Raw genomic sequence first — 22,842 nt, forward strand, 5'->3', positions numbered from 1 at the left:
AGGGGAGAAGCAAAATTATCCAACAGTTCAAGTCTGACATCCACAAAAAGAATATTTTCAAAAATTTGTCAAAAATTGGAGCATTATTATTAAATTTGTACTATTGTTAGCTCATATTGGTGGATGAAGGAGCCAATGCAAGGACTGGCAGGAATAGAGATCAGGTTTCTTCAATCATATTAAATGAAATATAATGTTTCTTCAAACATATTGAAATAATATTTAATAATATTAAAACAGTTGTGCCTAAAATTCATGAATGGTAAAACCGGGAAGACTACTTCACCAAATATTCTCTGGAGGAGAGCGGAAATTTCCCAGCATTTTACAAGGAACTTGAATAAGGATATTTAAAACAACAACAACAACAACTACAACAACAACCCAGACCAACCCTATAACATACTACTGTAGTCCTCTTGTCTTCTGTTTGAAAGAGGGTGGCTTTTAAAATTATATTTGGGATTCCTGAAAAGGAAGCCTTCTTAATTTGGGGAAAATTGTAAATACTGCAGATCCATACTTGTGAATTCTGGTACCTCGGTAAGGGATTAATTGGATGAAAATCCTTAATATAAATGCAGCCCTCCCAGTCCCTCAATTTGAGGATTTTAACATCAATTTTGGGGGTAGAGTGGGGAAAACATATCCCTGATTTCATGCAGGCACATATGGTGTTTGTTGAAAACCAGTAAAAAGTCAGATGTAATGGATATCCAGAGTGGTTTCTTGAAAAGCGTATATTCACAGTTGTGAATATATCTCAAGCACAACAGGTTTCTAAACAGTTGTCATATCTCCATCAAAAGAGGTGAGGCGAGAGTGACCAGGCAAGATGCTGCACAGTTGATCCAGTTGCACAGAATGAGGCACCATTGTGTGCCTGATCCTTGAGCAATGCCAGAGTCATGCACCATAGTGAGCCAATTAGCATGTCGATACTGAACAATGTTAATATATAACAAGTGAGTCAATTATTTGATGGAGAACCCCTCCAGCACTGTGAATCTAATTTATGTGGCGCTGTGGGTTAAAGCCTCAGCGCCTAGGGCTTGCCAATCGAAAGGTCGGCGGTTCGAATCCCTGCGGCGGGGTGCGCTCCCGCTGCTCGGTCCCAGCGCCTGCCAACCTAGCAGTTCGAAAGCACCTCCGGGTGCAAGTAGATAAATAGGGACCGCTTACCAGCGGGAAGGTAAACGGCGTTTCCGTGTGCGGCTCTGGCTCGCCAGAGCAGCGATGTCACGCTGGCCACGTGACCCGGAAGTGTCTCCGGACAGCGCTGGCCCCTGGCCTCTTGAGTGAGATGGGCACACAACCCCAGAGTCTGTCAAGACTGGCCCGTATGGGCAGGGGTACCTTTACCTTTACCTTTTTAGTTTAGACAGTTTTAATTGTGGCAGATGCCAACAATACATCAATTTATAATAAGCTCCTCTTCAATTATATAGGGACAAAATCCATGACTGCTTCACCAAATTTCCTTCTATCTTTCATCCCTAATTAGATCCCCAGATCTATTTTCTCATTACTTTTTTTGTGAGTTTATCTTTAAATTTGAAGGAGTATCTCCACCTCCATCATTCAGCTGGGACACTGAGGTCCACTTCCAAGGGTCTTCTGGTGGTTACCTTACTGTGAGAAATAAAGTTACAGGGAACCAGGCAGAGGGCCTTCTCGGCAGTGGAATGCCCTCCATCAGATGTCAGGGTAGATAAATAATTACACAACTCTTAGAAAACATCTGAAGGGAGCACTGTTCAGAGAAGTTTTTAATGTCTGACATATTCTTCGTCTTTATATTTTGCTAGAAGATACTCAGAGTGGCTGGGGAAACCCAGCCAGATGGGAGGGATATAAACAATAAAATTGTTATTGTTATTGTTAGAGATAGCATATATTTTGTTAAAGGTTTCATCAGTAATACTTGCTTTTCAGAGGAAGTGAGAAATGTTATACCATTATTTCTCATGTGCCAGTCCAAAGAAATTAGAATAATAAGAAAATTCCACAGGTTGTGTGTGTGTGTGTGTGTGTGTGTGTGTGTGTGTGGTATAATAAATGTGAAACAGATTTTAATGCTGATTCTTGAGGCTAAACCTAAATAGCTTCTGGCTAATGTGATATCTAGACAAGAGTGAAGAATGGAGTCTAGGTTCAAAAACAGAATCAATAATAGTCTAGCTTCAAAAATAGACTCAGTAAGAACACCAACAAAGTCAGGGAGATTTCTTTCAGTGCTTGATATGAAGGTGAACCATATTCTAGGTTAGGAAAGCAGGAACTAGTGGTCTTCTAGATCCTGATGGGCTACAAATTTTCATCATCACTTACACTTGGTCATGCTGGCTGGGGCTGATGAGAGTTGGAGTCCAACAATATATGGCAGGTCACATATTCTCCACCCCTGTTCTAGGGCAAATATTACCTCATTTTTCAATTGGTGAACAATGGGCTACCCTAGGACACCGGCCCTGTTGTCCAGATCAAAGTAGTCATCTTAACAGATAACCTTGCCTCAAATTCCTCCCTCTGAGCTGAAAGGCAATGTCAGCAGGTGCCTCAGGCGAATGTTTGTCATTAAAGTGCAGTAAATTGTTAGATAGTCATGTATTTATTGATGCTGCTCTTGCTATATTTTTACTGCCTAGGGGAGGGGGGATGCTGTACCTCAAGGATCAAAACACCAAGTATCAAATGACTTGATTGGGAGAGAAGCAGATAGTACCATTCGTTCAGAAGCAAATTTTTGGGTGTGTGGCCAGTTCAATCGCACTGGGCATGGAGCCTTGGGGTGTGTCGTCAGGGGTGCTGCAACTATGATTTACAATGGCACATGAGAGGTGGAGGGGCTCCCCATTTTGGCATTGCACATAGCACCACTGAAATTTGAGACCCCAAGATCTGCCACTGAGTTGCTGTTCCCCTTTCAGAAACAACATATCTTGAGCCAGCCCTCCTGAAAGGCAGACAGCATGCCTTGTGTACCCCAGTTTCCTTTACTGGAAGCCTCATTGCCATTTGCACAGAGTACTGCAAATCCTGAGGATTTCCTTCTGAAAGGAATTAGTATCACAGTGAGTTATTAAGCACATATATATATATAGAGAGAGAGAGTGCAGTTGCTGAAGGAGGGTGAATGGGTTTTAGGTGCGATATTAGCCTGCCTGTGAACCGTTATCGAACAGACAGAGAAGAAAAGCATGTTTGCATAAATTATATTTATGTCATCCTTTTACATCCTAATAAAATAATTCGTTTCAAAGCAACATCACTCACTACCGGTAAATGATCAAAATATTGCTTAGGAGCCATTTTATTAGCTTATGCCAATGTTCTAAAAATAAAAGAATCATCAGGCGATTTAAATGTCATGCTTATATATCTTACAAAAATCCTTGATCAAGCATTCACTAGGCAGGCCAATATCTTCAATTAAACCATATGTTTCTTTAACCCACAAGCATAACTTAGTTTCATGCTGTCGTATCAACATATCAGAATAGCAAGCATAAGCAGGGGGCAAGGGAACAACACACAGTTTCAGTACTTTGAAGTAGGGATCCCTGCTATGCGGCATATCTACATTCATTTCTTCCATTTAGGACAATTTAAATGCTTGCTCTATGGTGGTTCCACCACTTAATGTTGACTGGCTGCAAGTTCTAAGCAATATCTCCCTGCAGGGAACAATGAAATGCAAAGACAGATCTTCAGACAAGTGTGCCTCGGTTTGGGGTAGGGGTAGAGGTAGCAGCTTGCATTACATTTGCCCAGAGATCTGTATGAGAAAACCTCAATTTTCTCATAATTTGCTAAGCAAGGAACTACTGAGCAAGAAAGATCAAGAGTGAAAATGAAGCATTTCTTTTTGCCTAGATATTACTATTTTCCAGTGGCTGAGCTATTTGTTTTAAACTTGGCTACTGTGATGACCTTATGAGCTTCAATGAATAAAATTACTTGGAAAAGCCTTCTTGCATTTTTCTATCAGAAAGGCACATCCAGGTTGTTTCTCTTTCACCAGAGACAGTTACCTAATCCTTTAGCTATAGATTTTCCTGCCAAATTCTTTCAGTACACTCTTTCCTTTAATCCCTTGTTATTTGTTTTCCCCAAAGACCAACAGCCAGGATCAAATAAAGCTTTATTTAATACTCTTCACTGCTCAGCTGGTGACTTAGAAAGGATAGCTGTGGAGCTTATGTCACATTAACCTCAACCAGAACCTCACAGAGAAGGGATTACATCTTGAAGACATGCTTTAATATTCTAAACCTGCTCCAACATAGCCAAGTGCCACTGTTGTTATTGTGTTCTGCCATCAAATTCACGAGGCACACTAAGAAGTAAACTCCCAAGTGTAATAAACTACCAGAGGTTAGGAAGAGGAGCGAAGATATATATCTGGTAATAGAGAAGAGCAATGGGATACTTCCCAACAGGTTTCAGAGGGCTTTGGGCCTGGTAGAACTTTGGGAGTATTTTGCAGCTCACTACATTACATGCAGGAAGTGTTTTCCTCCATCCATAGGAATGGATGACTTCCATGCACTCATCTGAAGGTTGGAACAGAGCCTCTGTGCATATAACTACAGCCCTATCTTATAAACAGGGGTGGCCTGTTCCATTTTGCCACCCAAGACAAAATTTGGGAATATGGGAATATGCCAGTCCCTGCCCCCCACACTGTGCCCCATCTTCCACCATCACCCTACCAAACCCCATGGTGGAGAAGATGAGGAGCAATGCTGTGCCCCAGTGTAGGTCCAGTCTTGGTTTCACAGAAAAGGTGAATTTGGGATTTGAGGACGAATCTGAAGGAAGAGGGAGAAGGGACATTGCAAAGGTATTCAGGGAAAGGATCGTTTCAGAAAGCAAAGGCTTTCTAGAGGAAGCTGAGTGTAAGCAGAGGAAGCTTACCATTAGGGATACAATGTAGAATTCGGGCAAGAATGTAATTGAAGCAATGCCTTTTGCAGCTTGAAAGATAGGAACTTTGTCCTAGATATTTAAGGAGGTGCAGAGACTTGAAAAAGAGTCAAAGAGAAGAGTGAATGATTTGGGCAGCAAAGTTCCAGCAGTGAAATGACACTGTGTGACAAAGGAAGGTGAGAAGGAAGACGCTTACTGCACAGAGAGGGCTACATTAGACAACCTTTCAGAGAAAGCCACCACACTGATCTCATAAGGAAGTTTTTTACCTCCCTAAAAAGCATGCAGCAGGTTTCCTTAACATAAATTACCAAATCTCAGAGCATTTCAAACTAAGGTGCTTTCCATCAGGGGATAGCTTCAGGATAAAAATACATGCATCACTAAATACATGAAACATATTTTAAAATATTATTAAAACATTTTATGTCAGTATTTAAGTGTTATAGCTGTAAGGCTGATTCAATTAAACTGTTGCCCTAGTGGGAGCTGACAGAATGTTCCCCACTAGTTTTCTTCCTCTCCTCCTGCAAGTTTTGGCATTTTGTGTGTGCTGGTGGTGGGGTTCCTAGTCTTCCCACACTGTTCTACATGGCATAGAAAGAGAGGAAAGTGCCTCTACACATCCAGACAGCTTTGGGCTGTCTTTCAGCCCTGTGCAACATGACGCCAGAACATCAGAAAAGTGTTAATGTATTGCTTAGGTAAATGGGTGGATCTTCCCTCTCTTCCAGTACTTTAAACCCAAAAGGCTATTCCACCTTCATGAGATCAACGCACAATGATGTATACAACCCTGACTGTACACTGGGAGAATCACACATGCACCCAAACCCTATTTCACATCCAAATTTCATATGTGTCCTCAGTTATTTGTAGACATTAAATCAAAGTTTGAACAGAATGATCTGCATTGAAAGAAGGTGTGGAGTAGGTTACAGGGCCACCCAGGTCAGGCCCCCATAATAATAATTTATTATTTATACGCCACTCATGTGGAGGGGAGAGAGGAAGGTCTGGAACTGGCAGAATCTGGCAAGGCTGAGGCCAACTCCACCCCAGAGTGTTCAAGGAAAGGGGTGTGGCTAATGCAAAAGGGGAATAAAAAGAGAGTTAAGTAACAGCAACTGAAGGAAGGCAGGCAGGCAGGCAAGCAGGCTGCTCTGTGTGTTTCATGATAGGATAATTATACAAAAATTAATTACATAATAAATCATAAAATTATCAAAAGTATCAAGACTACAGTGACATTTTATTTAACATATTGCTTATATGAAATACCTGTGCTTCATGCAATATTCAGAGAAGCTAAAGAAGAAGAAGAAGAAGAGTTTGGAATTGATATTCTGCTTTATTACTACCCGAAGGAGTCTCAAAGCGGCTAACAATCTCCTTTCCTTTCCTCCCCCACAACAAACACTCTGTGAAGTGAGTGAGGCTGAGAGACTTCAGAGAAGTGTGACTAGCCCAAGGTCACCCAGTAGCTGCATGTGGAGAAGCGGGGACGCGAACCCGGTTCACCAGATTACGAGTCCACCACTGTTAACCACTACACCACACTGGCTCTCAATTTAGATATTAAACTTGCCTTATAGTCACGAGATAACACTTCTTAGCCAACAGATATGTCAAGCTTAGCCTTAAGAACTGGAAGGCACTAGAGAAGATGTTAAACCTATTAGGAGAGTCCTCCTCTCGTGTAGGACCCTGGCAGAGACACACACCCGGCTGGCATGTTCTCTCCCTCCTGGATGATCGTTTGGGAGCTTCAGAAGCTTTCTTCAGCCTGAACATCACAGCGACTGATGCCAAAAGGCATCAGCACACTTAAGGATCCGCAGAGTATTCGCAGTTTGCATAACAGAACCAATAGCACAGCATTTTGGCTAATCTACTTTACAGTCATACCTCTTGTTACATTTGCTTCAGGTTAAATCTTTTCAGGTTGCGTCCCAGAAGTACCGGAAAGGGTTACTTACAGGTTTCGTTGCTTGCGCATGCCGGACACTCAAAATGATGCCACGCGCATGCGCAGACGTGGGTTGCATTCTGCTCATGTTGCGAACGGGGCTCCAGAACAGATCCCGTTCGCAACCAGAGGTACCACTGTATTTATATATAATACACTCGGAGTGTTCTGACTTAGCTCCTGCCTCTTTCTCATCAGACAGCAAAGAGAGAAAGAACAAAGGACAATAGTTCCACTTTATGGAACACAGCAACACAAACATCCTGTCTCCGTCACTTCCCACACTGTGGAATGAAAACATACACTGTCATGTGATAGACAACAATCCCATGACTGCAAACACGGAGCAGGAATCCTAACAAAACCAACATCTAGGGATTGGCCATGACCTTTGAAGCTTTCACTGAAACCACTGTTCCTTACCTAAGAGTGGTATTTCAGTGTTTCCCACCTGAAGTCACTAGTTATTTAAGGCTAGCTTTACTCAAGGTTTCTATGCATTACAAATTGCATTAGAGTTTTCAAATCAGGCAACACAGGATGTTAGCATGGGTCTTTTATTAATTTTTTGATTAGTAGTTACTTGTCACCAGCCAAAATTGCGTCACACTCAACTTTACAGAGCAGAATAAGAAATAGAGACTGAGCTTTTTTGAGTGTAGTCCTGCACTTCATGAATTGCTTTTTAATTCTGTTTTATTTCATATGGTCTTTTTAAAACATATGCACATTAAATACATTTCTTATTGAAAGGCTGTACCAGATCTCTGACCAAAAAATAAATAAAAATGGAACAGCAGGCCTGAACATGTGGATGTATCCTTTTTCACCACTGCCTGCAGACACTCATGAATTATTTCTCCTTAGTTAGTTTTCCCTTCCAGACATACCGTAGCTGTTCACTTAAGTAACTATCAAGGATATAGAACCAGCTTCACTGGAACTACTAACTCTCTACTGACCTTCTCTCTCCTCCCCCCTCCCTCTGATTTTGCCCCCTCTATATTTTTGCATTTTCCTTTCCTCTGCTGAATTCCAAACCTACAGGATATTGCAACTGAAAAGTCTGTATCTTAGAAAATACCACTGAAAGATATGCTAGTTGAACATAAATAGCTACGGTTCTCAAGCTATTGGCTCTGGAGTACTCCCACTAAACTCCAGAATTAGTTCTAATTCTGCATATATCACTATGTCTAAATAGTAAAATATTTGTACCAGAACTGTAAACAATTAATGTCCCTCAAAGCATCTCAAATCAATTAGAGACCATTTGCACACTAAACAGACAAAACACAGGACAAGAGTAGAAGGGAAACAGTAGAGGAGGTCATATATTTAAGGCCAGAATGAAGTAGTGTACTGCAAGCAGATATTTGTTTACTTATTTACCCCAACGTACATCATTTTTTACTTGTTTAATTTGCCATTTCACTGCCCATTCACCCAGATTGAAGACATCCATTCGGAGCTCCTTGCAATCCCTTTTTGTTTTAACCACCCTTGTATCATCAGCAAATTTAGCTGCCTCACTGCACACTCCTAATTCTAAATAGTTGATGAATATGTTGAAAAGCAAAGTCTCCAATGCAGTAACTGCTAAGAATAGCAAATATATCCGTGGCAGGAAATGGGAATGGGATGGAACAGAAGGTTTCCTAAAGAGGCCGGGGGCCTAATCTGCTCTGATTAGGGAGCCTGTGCTAACATGAAAAATCTGGGGTGGGTGTGTATGTGTGTGTGCCAGTTGTGTAGTTTCAGCCTTAACTGCAATCCTAGCAAATCAGCATCAAATCATAATTTGTAAATATGGTTTATAACAAGAGCTTAAACCACTATTTCCCACTTTGGACATAAGAGGAAGCTGAGTTTAGGAAACCCTGAAAAGGTGTGTGCATGTGTGTGGTCTTCTTATTCAAGTCTGAAAGTTTTAGATTTAGACATGAGAGTGAAAAAAGAAAAGAAGGAGGGTGTAGGAGAAAAGACATGAGTACGATACTCCAATAAACTGTGACTTCTTGAATCAAGACTATTGCAGCTGAACTGGGCCACAGAATGATGATTCCTATGTCTAGAGAATCTGTGGCAAAAGCAAATGAAAGAAAAAGAGGAGCAAAATGTGACTACCTTTCTCCTCTCTCTCATGATGTCAGGCTAGCCTTTCCTTTATGCTGTATAATATAATATAATATAATATAATATAATATAATATAATATAATATAATATAATATAATATAATAATATAATATAATATAATATAATATAATATAATATGCTGTATAAATGAAAATATGTGCTTGCTACCTAATGCTGTCTATGCTTTTCTTAAAAACAGTCTTTTAAGTATTTAACAAGGGCAGATTGCCCTAGAATGAAGGAAGAATGTTTCCTAAGCTGTCTGAAAAGTGGACTTAAAGCAATCACTTTAAAACACACATACACACACACACACACACACAGAGAGAGAGAGAGAGAGAGAGAGAGAGAGAGAGAGAGACCTATTTCATTATCTGAAACCACTCAGGCTATTTCATTCTGCACTTAAAGGGCATGCAAAATGAAGAAGGTGTTAATTTGGGTTTGGGTGATACAGAACTCTCCACCTGAGTTACAAGATTTCTTGTAGACTCTCACAGTACTAGTCCTCACAGTACTCCACCTCGAAGGGGTGGAAGAGCATGGGTGTAGAGTGGCCAAATACATCAGTGTGAAGAGAAAGTGTTAAGAAGCCCCCTCAACTGCCGTATTTCCATTCCTGACTGTGGCTCCTGGCTGCAGCTTAACAAAATGAAAAAGGAAAAAGAATTCACAGCTAAGGATGTGGGGGGGAATTAACGCAGGTCTCATTTGAAGCTGAATCGATTGAACTGGCACTTTCCAAAATGGCTATCATTCAAAATTAACACATATCAGTTTTTTCTATTCATCAATCAAACCATATTTCTAAAAATGTGTATATTAGAGGAAAGTGTTCATAAAAATGAATACATGCAAATTGCAGTATGTTAGGGAAATTGCTTGCTAAAGTATATACATTAGTCAAAATTGCATATAAAGATGTGCTTATTTAGGAGAAAGTCACACTAAAATGCCAATGAATTTTCATGAGGACATTTTGTTTTAATGTAATTTTCTGCAACATTTGGAGAACTGAATTTAAAACTGGAAAAATGATAAACCAGAATTGACAAGTCCTTCCATCCTTTGTCATAGGAATTAAATAATGTTATGAGTTTGTAGGTGCCAGACTCCCCTAAATTTTTAGGGAGTTAAACTGGATGCCAGACTCCTAATTCCTGAATCCAGCTTCTTGTGTTCAGGAGATTGCCTTGGAGATGGGCCATTAAGAGAACAAAGCAAATGTAATGAGCCATTAAAAAAGCAAGGAAAGGGGGGGGGGTTCTCCTCCAGTCCTGAGATGTGACCTAGAAGGGGGGGGGGGGGGAGAGAGTTGCACACTGGTAAAGGCAGCAAGCTGGAGAGAGGGTCAAACCACAATGGTTGATGTCTGTTTGAATTCAAGGATATGGTTATGGGAGAAACAAGACCTTCTTGGGGTGATTTTGACGTTGGCTCAGGTTGTTTATATGTGTAAATAAAGCATATATCATAAAGAAACCTAACTGGAACCCCTGGGATCTCACATCGCAACAATGAGTTACTCTGTAGAACTAGGTATTAAAGTAAGAAAAAACAACACCCAGAAGCACCATTTCATGTTTCAGGGAAGGGAGACAAGATTCAAAGGCAAGGTTCAAAGAAAGATTGTAAGTATGCAGGGTATTTTAAGAACATTTGTTGTAGCTATCTTAAAGAACCTCATACTTCAAAGTAGGGATGGACGGGTCAAACCTGTTTCAATTTTGCATGTGTACATTATGTGCTATTTCCATATCAATCTGTGAATCAGCAGTGTGGCATCTGAAAGATAATCACATCCCAATATCATCTGTGTATTGGTATGGGATTTGAAAATTATGCCAGCTCACTTAAAATGAGGGCAGAATAAAATTCTCCTCCACCCCTACTTCAGGGGAATAATCACATTCTGAAGTGAAAGGGGGACTGGCCCCTACCCACTTTAAAAGCACTGCTTCTCCCAATATGGAACACTAAGCAGCAATTTCTGAGTTTTCCAGTTGAACAGGACCCTTCCTCAGGCTAGATATGTAATTTAAAGAGAGGTGTGTGAGAGAAAGGGATGCTTCTACACCCAGCCTGAAGTTTTATTTCATCCTTAAGATGGTAGTGGATGGAACTTTTACAGTTTTGACTGGATGAGCAATGTGCCTTGAGCAAAGATAATATCCCACAGAGGCATGTTCAACAAAGAAGCAGCCTATCTGCTTCTATAATATTATCTTCTCTCTTTATTTATCCTTCATCTTCTGTGTCTCAAATGGTTTAGCAGAAGCCTAGCTTTGCTTAGCTGAGGGCTCATTAACTCTAAACTCTACATAGTTTTCTACTGCAAGCACTTTTATTCCATACTTCTGTTATTTGTGCTTAAACTGATTATGGCTGCCCTCATGGTATAATTAAACAAACAACTGTGGGATTGTTCAAAAGGCATTTATTATTTCCACTTTCTCCTCCTACTCAATGAACTTTTAAAGCAAGGAAAAAATAAGGTGATATCTAAATGCATTGCTCCCACTTTCTGTTTGTTCTCTCAATTTTATTTACTTCAGAAGGATAATTTTTCACATCCTGTTTCAAATAGTATTTTCCATTTTGAAGCTTATCTGCTGTGTCTCAACAGCACATCTGAAACATTCAGAAGTCTAGAAATCTAGCCCTTTATATTTTCTTGATGAAGCCACTGGAAGAATGATAAACATGATTTAAGAAGCTATACAGAGCATCAATATGTTTTGATAAGTCACATTCTGTGCATTTTGAACTGATTTAAAAGTATTTCATTTTCTCATAGAAAAGGGATGAGAATGCACAACAAACAAACAAGAGAAGCAGAGTTAGTGATATATTCCATTAGGTCTTAATCAAGTTGCTTTAAAACAAATGTTTTTTTAACAGGGAAGTAGTTAGACCACAGCTCCCCTCATCCCTGATCATTGGTCAAGCTGCCTTGCCAGGGGATGATGTGAGTTGCTATTTCAGCTAGAAACTGTAAGATTTTGACCAGCTTCTGCCCATCTGAAGCTGATGCAGGCTCTTCTTATCTTGAGCCCAAACAGAGTAGTCCACACAGCAGAAGGATAAGCAGTATGTGCCACATTCTTAACTTTATTTACACTTCTATGCTGAGAGAATCCAAACATGCATCTTGCCTCTGTGAGAGCACAGAAGCAACCCCTCTCGGAAACAAAGAACACTGAGAGAACAGTGAAAAACAGGAAACCAGTGAACGTCACATCCAGTCTCCCATTCCCATGGGAATCCAACAGTAACTTGGACTGTGGAATGCAAAACAATGTCTTGTGACTGCAGTTGCTGCTCAGTGAGGGAAATAGAAACCAACAGAAACACTATGGTTTTCAGAGCTCAGTCACTATTAAAAAAACCAACTTCCAAATTTTTGTTTTCCCCCAAAGCACCATGTATTCCAAATGGTAGGAATAGCTACAGCCAGAGTAGGTATCTAAAGCTGACAGCGTACCTGATGGTTATACGTAGCCCTATATCTTTGGCACTGCACTAGTTATAGTGATACTAAAACTAAAATTAACCTGTAGTTTAAGTGGTCTGAATAAAACCTCTTCTTCACTTGCATTTGCTGGTTCTTCCCCTCTGAACTTTCCTACTAAGCTTTCAGTGTAATGTAATTGGACAAACACTCTCATTCTCCCAGATACTAATGGAAGTGTGAGCAGGGAGGAATGCAGGAGGTGAATTTAGGTATACCCTAATGTAGTGCTGGTGCAAGATATGCTCCTCTCTGTTTATAAGAAGAGCCCCTGTTCTCACTGTGGCCGACCTGATGTCTATGGGAGGCATGCAAGCAGAAAAACCGCTCTCCTGCAATTTCGAGAAACTGGAATTCAAAAGCAAATTGCCTCTGACTGTGGAGCCAGACTATATCCAGTAGCCACTGAAGCAAAGAACAAGATGGAGCCCCTCCCCATTCCATCAATAGAAGCCAACTTCAGCATTAACGGAATCTTATTTCGATACTTGGGACGGGATAGCATCCTCCACCATGTCTTGAGGCAGCGGGTAATGTCAGAGGGCTTAGTACATGCTGTGACAACGAAAGACAATGACTGGGAGGTTGAGAAAGAGCCAAGGACTGTTGTTGCTAGCAGCAGCTGCCTTAGAAATAAGCACCTCTTTGGAAGAGGGCAAGATAGCAGTTAAGGAACAGGCAAGTGTCCTAGAGGCAAGTGTCCTAGATGTGTCCTAAATCCATGTGAATAAGTTCAAATTTGGCATCAGTATCAGCTGCCACAGGGACCAATCAGTGACATATATGTGGCAAATGTAAGGTACTAAATCTTTACAAGTGGAGGGCTGTCCAATATTTTTTTAAACAAAAAAACAAGTGTGTTCATTTACAGTGTGATCTGATGGTATGGAATAGGTGAGTTTTGAGCTATCCGGGCTGAGCTGGGCTCAGCCAGGATAACACCAGTGTGACTCCCTTATCCTGGCTCAACCAGGAATATACTAGCATAGCTCCCTCAATCCACCTGAGCCAGATCTATGCTGACTCAACTGAGGCTCAGCTGTAGAATTTACACCAGCATGAGTCCTCCAAAAGGGATGTTCTGGGGTTGGGGTTCAGGGATGCAACATGTAATGGAAAAACATAAACTTATTCCAAATCTATTTCCATTTAGTCACATAATCTGGCAAATCCAGCTGGCAAAAAGAGGCAATATATCTCAAGCTGGACTTTAAAGGCTTGTATTTCCTCTGCCAAACTTGGGCTAGCTTAGCAATCAGTAGCCCTGCTCCTGAACAGGTTTCAGAACAGGGGTAATTTCCCTTTCTATATTTAGGACTGTTCTGTTAGTGTGGAGCAAAACACTCTGTTTTCGGTGCTGTTCATCCATGCCTGGCCGCTGTGCTGTTAATGAATGCAAGATATTTTGATGCCTCTCTCGTGCTCTTTTGCATCTTCTGTTGCATCAATATTAAAAGCAAAAACTACTGTAGTAAGCATATGTTTTATGACTTCATATGACTATAATTCAACAAAGCCTACAATTAGAACTAAATCCCAATAATCTATCTCTAAAAATGGTCATTGCTTCATTCACTACTGCGAACCAGAAAGTAAATATTTTTTCTTTCCATATCTAAGCTTAATAGCTCTATTTCTGAATTTTATTCCCAATGCTCTTAGACGAAGAATAAATGATTTTTATGCAGAAATATAATACTGCGGCAACTGCTGCTGATTCTCCACAGACCGATAGAATTTCATGATCATTAACAATCAACAATAACCATCAACAATAAACATTTAATGATGAACATAAAGCTCTAAGCATTAGAAGACCAAGTAGACACAAAAGGAACACTGCTGTAAATCTTTCTATTGTACATGTAAGTAGACACATTTCTTTCTTTCTTTTTTTGCAGGACACTAAACAATAAGCACTGATAATCTTTTAATTACCACATCGTAGCTGTAAATGCCTTCATTCCAGGGAGCACATTTAGGGGACTTTTACTGTGAAGTCAGAATGCAAGCTTCTCTCTATAAGTAGCAGCATTCTAATTTTCACAAGTATACAATGAAAGTTATGCCATTCTGCAAGTTAAGCAAACAGGTCTAATTAAATATTTTGATTATTTTGTAGCAGAACATTTTTTTAAAATTCCTCCATTTTTCTTTGCCCCTATCTTCCCAACTCCATTCATGATCTTAATAACTGAAGTCATAATGGGTAGAAATTCAGCAGGTGGATCTATTTTTAATCTAGGATCTTAAATTATGGGGAATTGATCCTGTTGTCCTTCTGCAGCTATTTAAGAGACATAGCAGGGCCTTCATCTGGGGGAGAGGCAAACAAAGCAAAGCAAAAATGTTACAATTAGCAGTGCCTCTTAGAAAAGTCTCCGTGTCCTAGAAACAATTTCATCTATGCAGTGTCCTTCAAATATATACAGGGGCGGAGAAAGGCTGCTTCTAGATCTAATCAATACTGCACCATATCAAAAAGAGTATATATAACTTCTGTACAATACTTTTTGGTCAATACATGTGAAGGAGACTCTGTACTGATAAGGCTGATAGCTCTGGCGCATAAGGCAGGGAGATGCTATTTCAACAGAGAGTACAGTAAACAAACTAGATGCACCATAACAGGAAATATAGTCTGTCTGTGGTTAAGCCACAGTGAGAATGGAAGAGGAAACTGAGAGTAAGGACACTTAAAACATGAAATGAGATGTATTCCAATAAACATTTAGGAACTCTCTGGTACATTAGACTCAAGGACAGTACACATTGCAGGGCCTAAGGTATCGGACAAGGTGAGAAGGGAATGTTTTGGAGGGCAAATTTGATCCTGGTGAGTCGATCATTTTCATAAATGGAATACTAACAACTGTATAAAAAGGGCTGGCAATTTAAGCTCAGGGCAATCTTTTAACGAACTCTGATGGATTGTTACCAGTGCTTTTTTTCTGGCAGTATGCAACATTACACAGTACATACAGAGTACAGAAAAATGTATGGTGTCATTTAACCACCAATAATACTGGCACCTTTTCTTCTAGAAACAAAAGCACTGATCGTTACTATGCTGGGTTATCCACTGGGACAAGCTGATGGGTCACCTCTAGTAATAAAATGGCATGTCTTTGAAAGTGTAAGAAACTTTTGTTTTGTATTCTCTTTATATCCTTGTGTGAAGCTGTGTGCACTCTCAATAGTCTTTTGTTAATTTTTAACTCCATTGTATTGACTCTACAAACTTGAATGAATCCTCAGGGACCAGAGAAGGTGAATTTGGTAAGGTTGCTGTAGAATACTTCTACATCAAGACGTGGAACCAAACTAATAATAACAGAAAATAAAATCCTACACATAAATGCACAAAATCTGTATCATATATTCTCAACCATGCCAGGTGGTAGCTGTGATGTCAGATGACTGATGATATGTTGGAGTGGCTTTAAATAGCTATTGTAAGCTCATTGGCTGTAGCATTAACCTGCCGCATTAATGATTATTTTGGGAATGAAGGCTCAGCCTTCCCTTAATCCCCAATGAAACCATTGGGGAAAGGGATTGGACTCAGAATAAACTTCCTCTGCACCTAATTCTCTAGTGAAGTGACAGAGAGAATTGGGCTTACAGAAATTCACATCCCTTCAAGAATTAGTTGAAAGGAAGAAGTGTAAAGAGCAAGGCCCCTTAGCAACTCCTCCGTGCTTTTCCATCCATGCACAAATTATTGTAGGTTCCCACTCCTTTTGTTTACACCTTATGGTGCCTCCTTGTTCATCATATACTATTTAAGTATTATGAAGCAATATATATATATATATATATATATATATATATATATATATATATATAACAAAATGCCATTTTGTTCAAGGTATTTGGAATTCATTTCTCTTGCACTCACCTTTCATATAGCCTGCCAAAAATCCACTCGTATATACTGGTATGTCCTTTCCATACAAGGTATTCATTTAAGGGAGCTGTTTGCTGTAATGAGGTAAAAGCTTTGGACTCTCATATTCAACAAATACATTTCTGATGCAGACTTTGTGGATAGAGGAGGAGTGCCAGCTTGGCCACGCGACCATGGGTGCCCAAGGCCATGGGTGCCATGCAGTGTGTATGGCCCTGGCACTGAAACTTTGGGTGCCCAGCCCCTTCATGGGGAATTTTGTGGGTGCTTGGGCACCCAGGGCCCTTGGGAATTGGCACCTATGGGATACAGTGAGATCAATGGGACTTACTTCCATGAAAATGGGTATAGGACTATAGCCTTAAATGTAACTCCCTGAGCTAGAATACTATAAGATTTTTCTCTTGATAATGAGGATATCACAGATTCTCCATTCATTTCTTTGAAGGCTCACCTGGAGGTGGGACAGCTCTACTTTGCAGGAGCAAAGTGGGCCTGTTTGTGGAGCAGAAGCCACAGAGAATATATTTAAAATAGCATCTGCAGTAGGTACATGGTGGCTGTAAGATGTATAATGGCTCTATTTTGAGTATGTAGCAGAATTCAGGAATCTGTCCAAGTTTTCTGTAACCAGAGAGTCAGCCAAGATGAGAATATTTTCTATTCAGCAACTAGCCTTTCACCCTCTCTTTATCTCGCACACACACTTTTTTTAACAGGCAGAAACAGCAGGGTAATTTGTCAGGGCCTTCACCCTGGTGTTACAGTGTATACAGCATATCAGACTCTACATTCCTGCAGAGTCGATGGCCAGAACAAGTGTCATAAAACTCAGTAGCTTGCTGCACCGATAACTAGAGGGCTATGAACACCACGCTGAGAAAACCTGCATAAGGAATAATGTCATTACCTTAACATTGCAGGTTGGTTTAATTAGCAGTTTGCTCCAATTAATCCAGACTGAAAATTTTTGAGTAACTACCAAATGCTTTTTGAAACCTATTCTTGTGTGCTGGCAAGTAGTGCAGCAAATGGCCACATTCATGATATACAGTAGTTAACTTTGCACACAAAAAAGAAGAAGAAAAAAGATGTGCTATCATATTATGACACAGTATTCAGAAGAGGATAGTCTAGAAAAACAGGAAGTTTAGGAAGGAAGTTCATGTAGAAAAGGAACTATTACCACCAAAGAGGATACTTGTTCTTGAAAATGCCAATTCCAACACCATTATTATTATCATGACTCCAGAGTTCAGCCAGTGAACGTGGCAGACCCAAAAGTGTTATCAGCTAAGGAGATGAACAGGGTTCCTGGCTCAGTGCATGAACCCACAGAACCAGAGCCTGTAGAACTTAAGCCAAGAGCCTTATGGGCAGCTCTTCCTCAGCCTGGAAGTCTAAGTGCTTCCCAATCCAGCAGCACAAGGAACATACCAGGCAGAAGGACATAGATTGCAGTAGATGTGCCCTTATTCAGGACTCTTTAAAAGACTCCATTTCACCAAAAGGGTGCAGAGAATAGGAGAGGTAGACTGGAGTAGAGGCTCAAATGGCCACAGGTCACATTCAACACTTGTTGGAACAAATTGGTCACTTACTTAACCGTGCTCTGTAGGCTCCTCTGTAAGACTAGAAAAAGAGAATTGTATAATTCATGGTGGCCATATAGAAAGCCACTATACTACATCCATGTGAGGGATATCAGGCTAAAAACCTGAAGTGGTCCTTTCTCATAGGGGTTGCCAGGAGGTTTGCACTTTATTTGAAATGTTGCAAGGGAGGGGGATATATTTGGGATGCTGCAGTAACTTGCCAGGTGAAATCTTCTAACATGTTGTTCTGCTAGTGCAGAGAGTTATCCTAAACTCTCTTTATGTCTGATTGTATCCATTTTTCTTGGGAGATGGATGTAAAAGCTCTTGTTCAAGCTAAGTGGAGGAGGGGATTGACAATGCACAATTAGAATCATATCTGTATGAGAATGCCAGCCAATAGTGCATTACTCCCAATAGGATGCACATTCCAATGCACAGCCGCATCAAACCCTTGCACACTTAGTCAACATGCAAGCACCAGCCCACCACTGTAATGCTCATCATTATTTGCAACTGTTTTTCAGGGGCAATGGGGGGCAAGAAGTGGTGGTGAGACACTTCATCTCCTCAGCCCTTTGCTGTTCTCATTCTAAAGGGAGAAGGAAGGGGGAAAAACATGAATTGTGAGCAACCAGACATATCAGCTCTGTGGGTGACCTCTGGGCTCTTATTAGGAAGTAAGAAGCACACAAATTAAAAACTAATGCAACTTAAAGATGTTCAAAAGGTCCAGAATGGTTTACTTGTTCTAAACAATATTCTTTAAGCATATTATTAGGACCAAATGAGCCACGGAGCATTTACAACTTCTCTGATTAATTTTTTAAGAGGATTAAAATGCCTAGAAGGTTGAATGCCAACTTAATTGCCGTTGGTATCAGTGGGATTGAATGGGCTTAATGGCTGTCATTTGGTGATAGTTATTTAATTATTTATTTATAGAATGCCATCTGTGTACAATGTTGCTTTACATCATAGCATAAGCCAAAAACAGTTGCAGATCTCTGCCCCGAGGAACTTTCAGTCCAAAGGCCCATCTTGACTATACATCTAAAGCAGTATCATACCAGTTAAGCAGTCATGATTCCCCTCAGAGAATCATGGAAAGTGTAGTTTGTTAAAGATGCTGAGAGTTGTTAGGAGATCCCTGTTCCCAGGGAACTCTGGGAATTGTAGCTCAAATGCAATTAACAACAGCAATCCTACCCCTCCCAGTTGATCTGAAACTATATAGAAAGGGTGGGAAGAATGAGACAACTTTGGAATGAAACAGGAGTCTTGAAAAGAGCTTCCCCACCTGAGCTGTAAACCGAGAGCCAACTAGCAATTAAGGAGAAAGGATTAACATGCTACACCCCTCTTGCAAAGTAATTCCATTTCATTTTAATAAGTCTACTTTGGAGCAACAGATTTCAGGATAACAGTTCAGATCTTAACAAACTTCCCAATGTTTATTCAGGTAGGTAGCCGTGTTGGTCTGACGCAGTCAAAAGAAATTAAAAAAATTAAAAATTGTCCAGTAGCACCTTAGAGACCAACTAAGTTTGTTCTGGGTATAAGCTTTTATGTGTATGCATACTTCTTCAGATACACTGAAACAGAAGTCACCAGACCCTTATATATAGATTTGGATTACCGGTATTCCCAATCTCTGTTTTGTATGTGTGTTCAATATTGTTTATATTGGATCAAAGACTGGGCATAGTTCTGCATGCATAAATCTCATTGCTTTCAACGGTACTTGCACACATAATCAGGACTGAATACATTATTTCCTGAAATACAATGAATGTTGAATACTAAAGTTAACAACCGCTCATTGGGTTCACAGGGTAAATGTTTCCAGTCACTTTCCCAATTTACATTCATTCCATAGCCTTCAATAGAACAATTCTTAATTTACATAAAGCCAATTATTGGTTTCATTCTTTATTCTGTCATAATAAACTTATCCTGATAAAAGCAGGATATAGATATCATCTCTCCATTAAAATCCAAGGGAGTTGCAGTAAAATGAACTGTTCTAAAGCTCTCAATGAGGCCATGTTCTGTTATATTTTCAAGACTTAATTTAATGGCTTTTGTAGGCCTGTTAACTGCTCTGAAAGAGAAGTTAAAAGTTTGTATATAAAAGCTTTACTGTATGATTCTGTCACCTCTAGAAACAAAGGAAGCTGTCATATAGAACAGGTGTGAGGACTTTTGGCCTTCCAGATATTGCTGAACTGCAACTCCCATTGTCCTCAGCAAGCATGCCCTATATGGCCAGGGTTGGTTTTTTTAAAAATATATGTTTCTATTAAGATTTTTCATAAGTAACAATAGTACATTCAGTGTCTCCATTCAATTTGAGACATTTTTGTTGTATGCAATAATAATAATAATAATAATAATAATAATAATAATAATAATAATTTATTATTTGTACCCCGCCCATCTGGCTGGGTTTCCCCAGCCACTCTGGGCAGCTTCCACAGAGACCAAAAATACACTAAAATGTCACACATTAAAAACTTCCCTGAACAGGGCTGCCTTAAGATGTCTTCTGAATGTCAGGTAGTTGTTTCTCGCTTGGACATCTGATGGGAGGGCGTTCCACAGGGCGGGTGCCACTACCAAGAAGACCCTCTGCCTGGTTCCCTGTAGCTTTGCTTCTCGCAATGAGGGAACCGCCAGACAGCCCTCGGCTCTGGACCTCAGCTTCCGGGCAGAACGATGGGGGTAGAGATGCTCCTTCAGGTATACAATGTGGGGCAATGTGGGGCTGGGGAAGAAATAGAAGTGGGGAGATAGACTGGGGAAACAGAGAAGGAGAAGGGGGTGAGAGAGACAGTAAACTTTCATTCTTCACAGAGTATGAGTGGTACTTTTTTCTCAGCATTGTGTGGATAGGTGTCTTATTTTTGTTGGTGGAGTGAGAGATCAGAGGGCCCAGGGCATGCTTGGTTGCAGTTGACTGGTTGCAGTGTGTTTCGATGGGGTGTGTGGGGGGGTGTTGCTGGGTTAAGTCAGCCATACTGATTTGTCTGTTGTCAGGGAGATCAATCATTGTCTTGTTGGCTTGTCCCTATGTCCAGGGTTAATGGGAGCTGTAGTTCAGCAATATCTGAGGGACCAAAGGTTCTCCATACTATTATAGCAGGTCAGTCTTTTTGTCCATCTGGCCCAATATTGTCTCTTCTGTCAGGTAGAAGCTCTCCAAGGTCTGAGGCATAGGTATTCCCCAACACTTTGTCCCTGATTCTTTCTAAATATGTGATGCCAGGAACTGAACTGGAGGCCATCTACCTACAATGTCATACTACTGTGCAATGGTCCTTTCCATTTCCAGCTGCCACTGAAGCCCTAGCAACTTTATGTAAGAAATTAACCGGATCACGTTAACTATGTGCTTAATTTTATTGAGAAGTAATTAATTGTTTATGGTAACATTTATATTGAATTTTATCCTTAGCCAAGAATTATAGTCCCCAACTGCACATTATGTTATCTATGAATCCAGAATCAATGTACATTTGCCCACTTACTTACACCAGCTCATGCTGTGAACAGGTTATGTTGTCTCTTGTTAGTAAATGATTAAATTGTTGACTGGTTGAATTTTTAAATTGTCCTATTAAAAACACAAAAGGGAACCCTACTTGAACACAACAAAAGTCCATCAGTCCTCTCCTACAGTTGTTCCCCAGCAACTGATATTCAAGAAATATTCCTGAAACTATTCTGTATTAGGTTCTGAGCAGAGAAACAGTGCAAAGCTGGAGTCAATAAACTATGAGGGGTCAGGTATGAAACAACAATAGAAGTATAACTTCAATTAGTCAACACATCATAAAGCCATAAGATCCCTGATGAATCAGACCTAAGTACCCTGTTCAGCATCCTGTTATCATCATGGACAACCAGGTTATGTGGTGATTTTTTTAATTTATATACTGCTTAATTCCCAGATGCCTATGGAAAAGGTCAAAGGTAAAGATAAAGGACCCCTGGATGGTTAAGTCCTGTCAAAGACGACTATGGGGTTGTGGCACTCATCTCGCTTTCAGGCCGAGGGAGCCAGCGTTTATAAACAGACAGCTTTCTGGGTCATGTGACCAGCATGACTAGACAGCTTATGGTGCAATGGAACACCATGATGGGAAACCAGAGTGCATGGAAATTTCATTTACCTTCCCACCACATTTACCTTCCCACTTCATTTACCTATTTATCTACTTGTGCTGGTATGCTTTCCTACTCATAGGTTGACAGGAGCCGAGACAGAGCAACAGGAGCTCACCTTGTCATGCGGATTTGAAACACTAACCTTCTGATCGGCAAGCCCAAGAGGCTCAGTAGTTTAGACCACAGCGCCACCTGTGTCCCATGCCTATGAAAAGCCTGTAGGCAGCACCTGAGCATAACAATGCTTTCTCCACTTGAAGGTCCCAGCAATTTGTATTCGGAAGCATTATGCCTCTGATAATATAACACAGCCTTTTCCTCCATGATGATGGCCAGTACTACATATTGCAGGTGTGAATACTTTCATTTGTCCTTAATTCAGCTTTATTGGGTGACACATGACACTAATTTTTTGAAAAAGGGATGGAAACTCATCTCCGCCTACTTTCTCCACACTTTGCATCAGATTATACACCTCTATCATGGATCCCTTACTTGCCTTTTTTTCTAAACTAAAAAGCTTCAAATGTTGTAACCTTTCCTCATAAAGAGGGCACACCTGAGCCTTAAGGGGAAGCCTTGCATGCATAGATGCGGCACCTGAATAGGTAAGGATTG

This window comes from Podarcis cretensis (assembly GCF_951804945.1).
Source record: "Podarcis cretensis genome assembly, chromosome: 9".
Classification (NCBI taxonomy): Eukaryota; Metazoa; Chordata; class Lepidosauria; order Squamata; family Lacertidae; genus Podarcis; species Podarcis cretensis.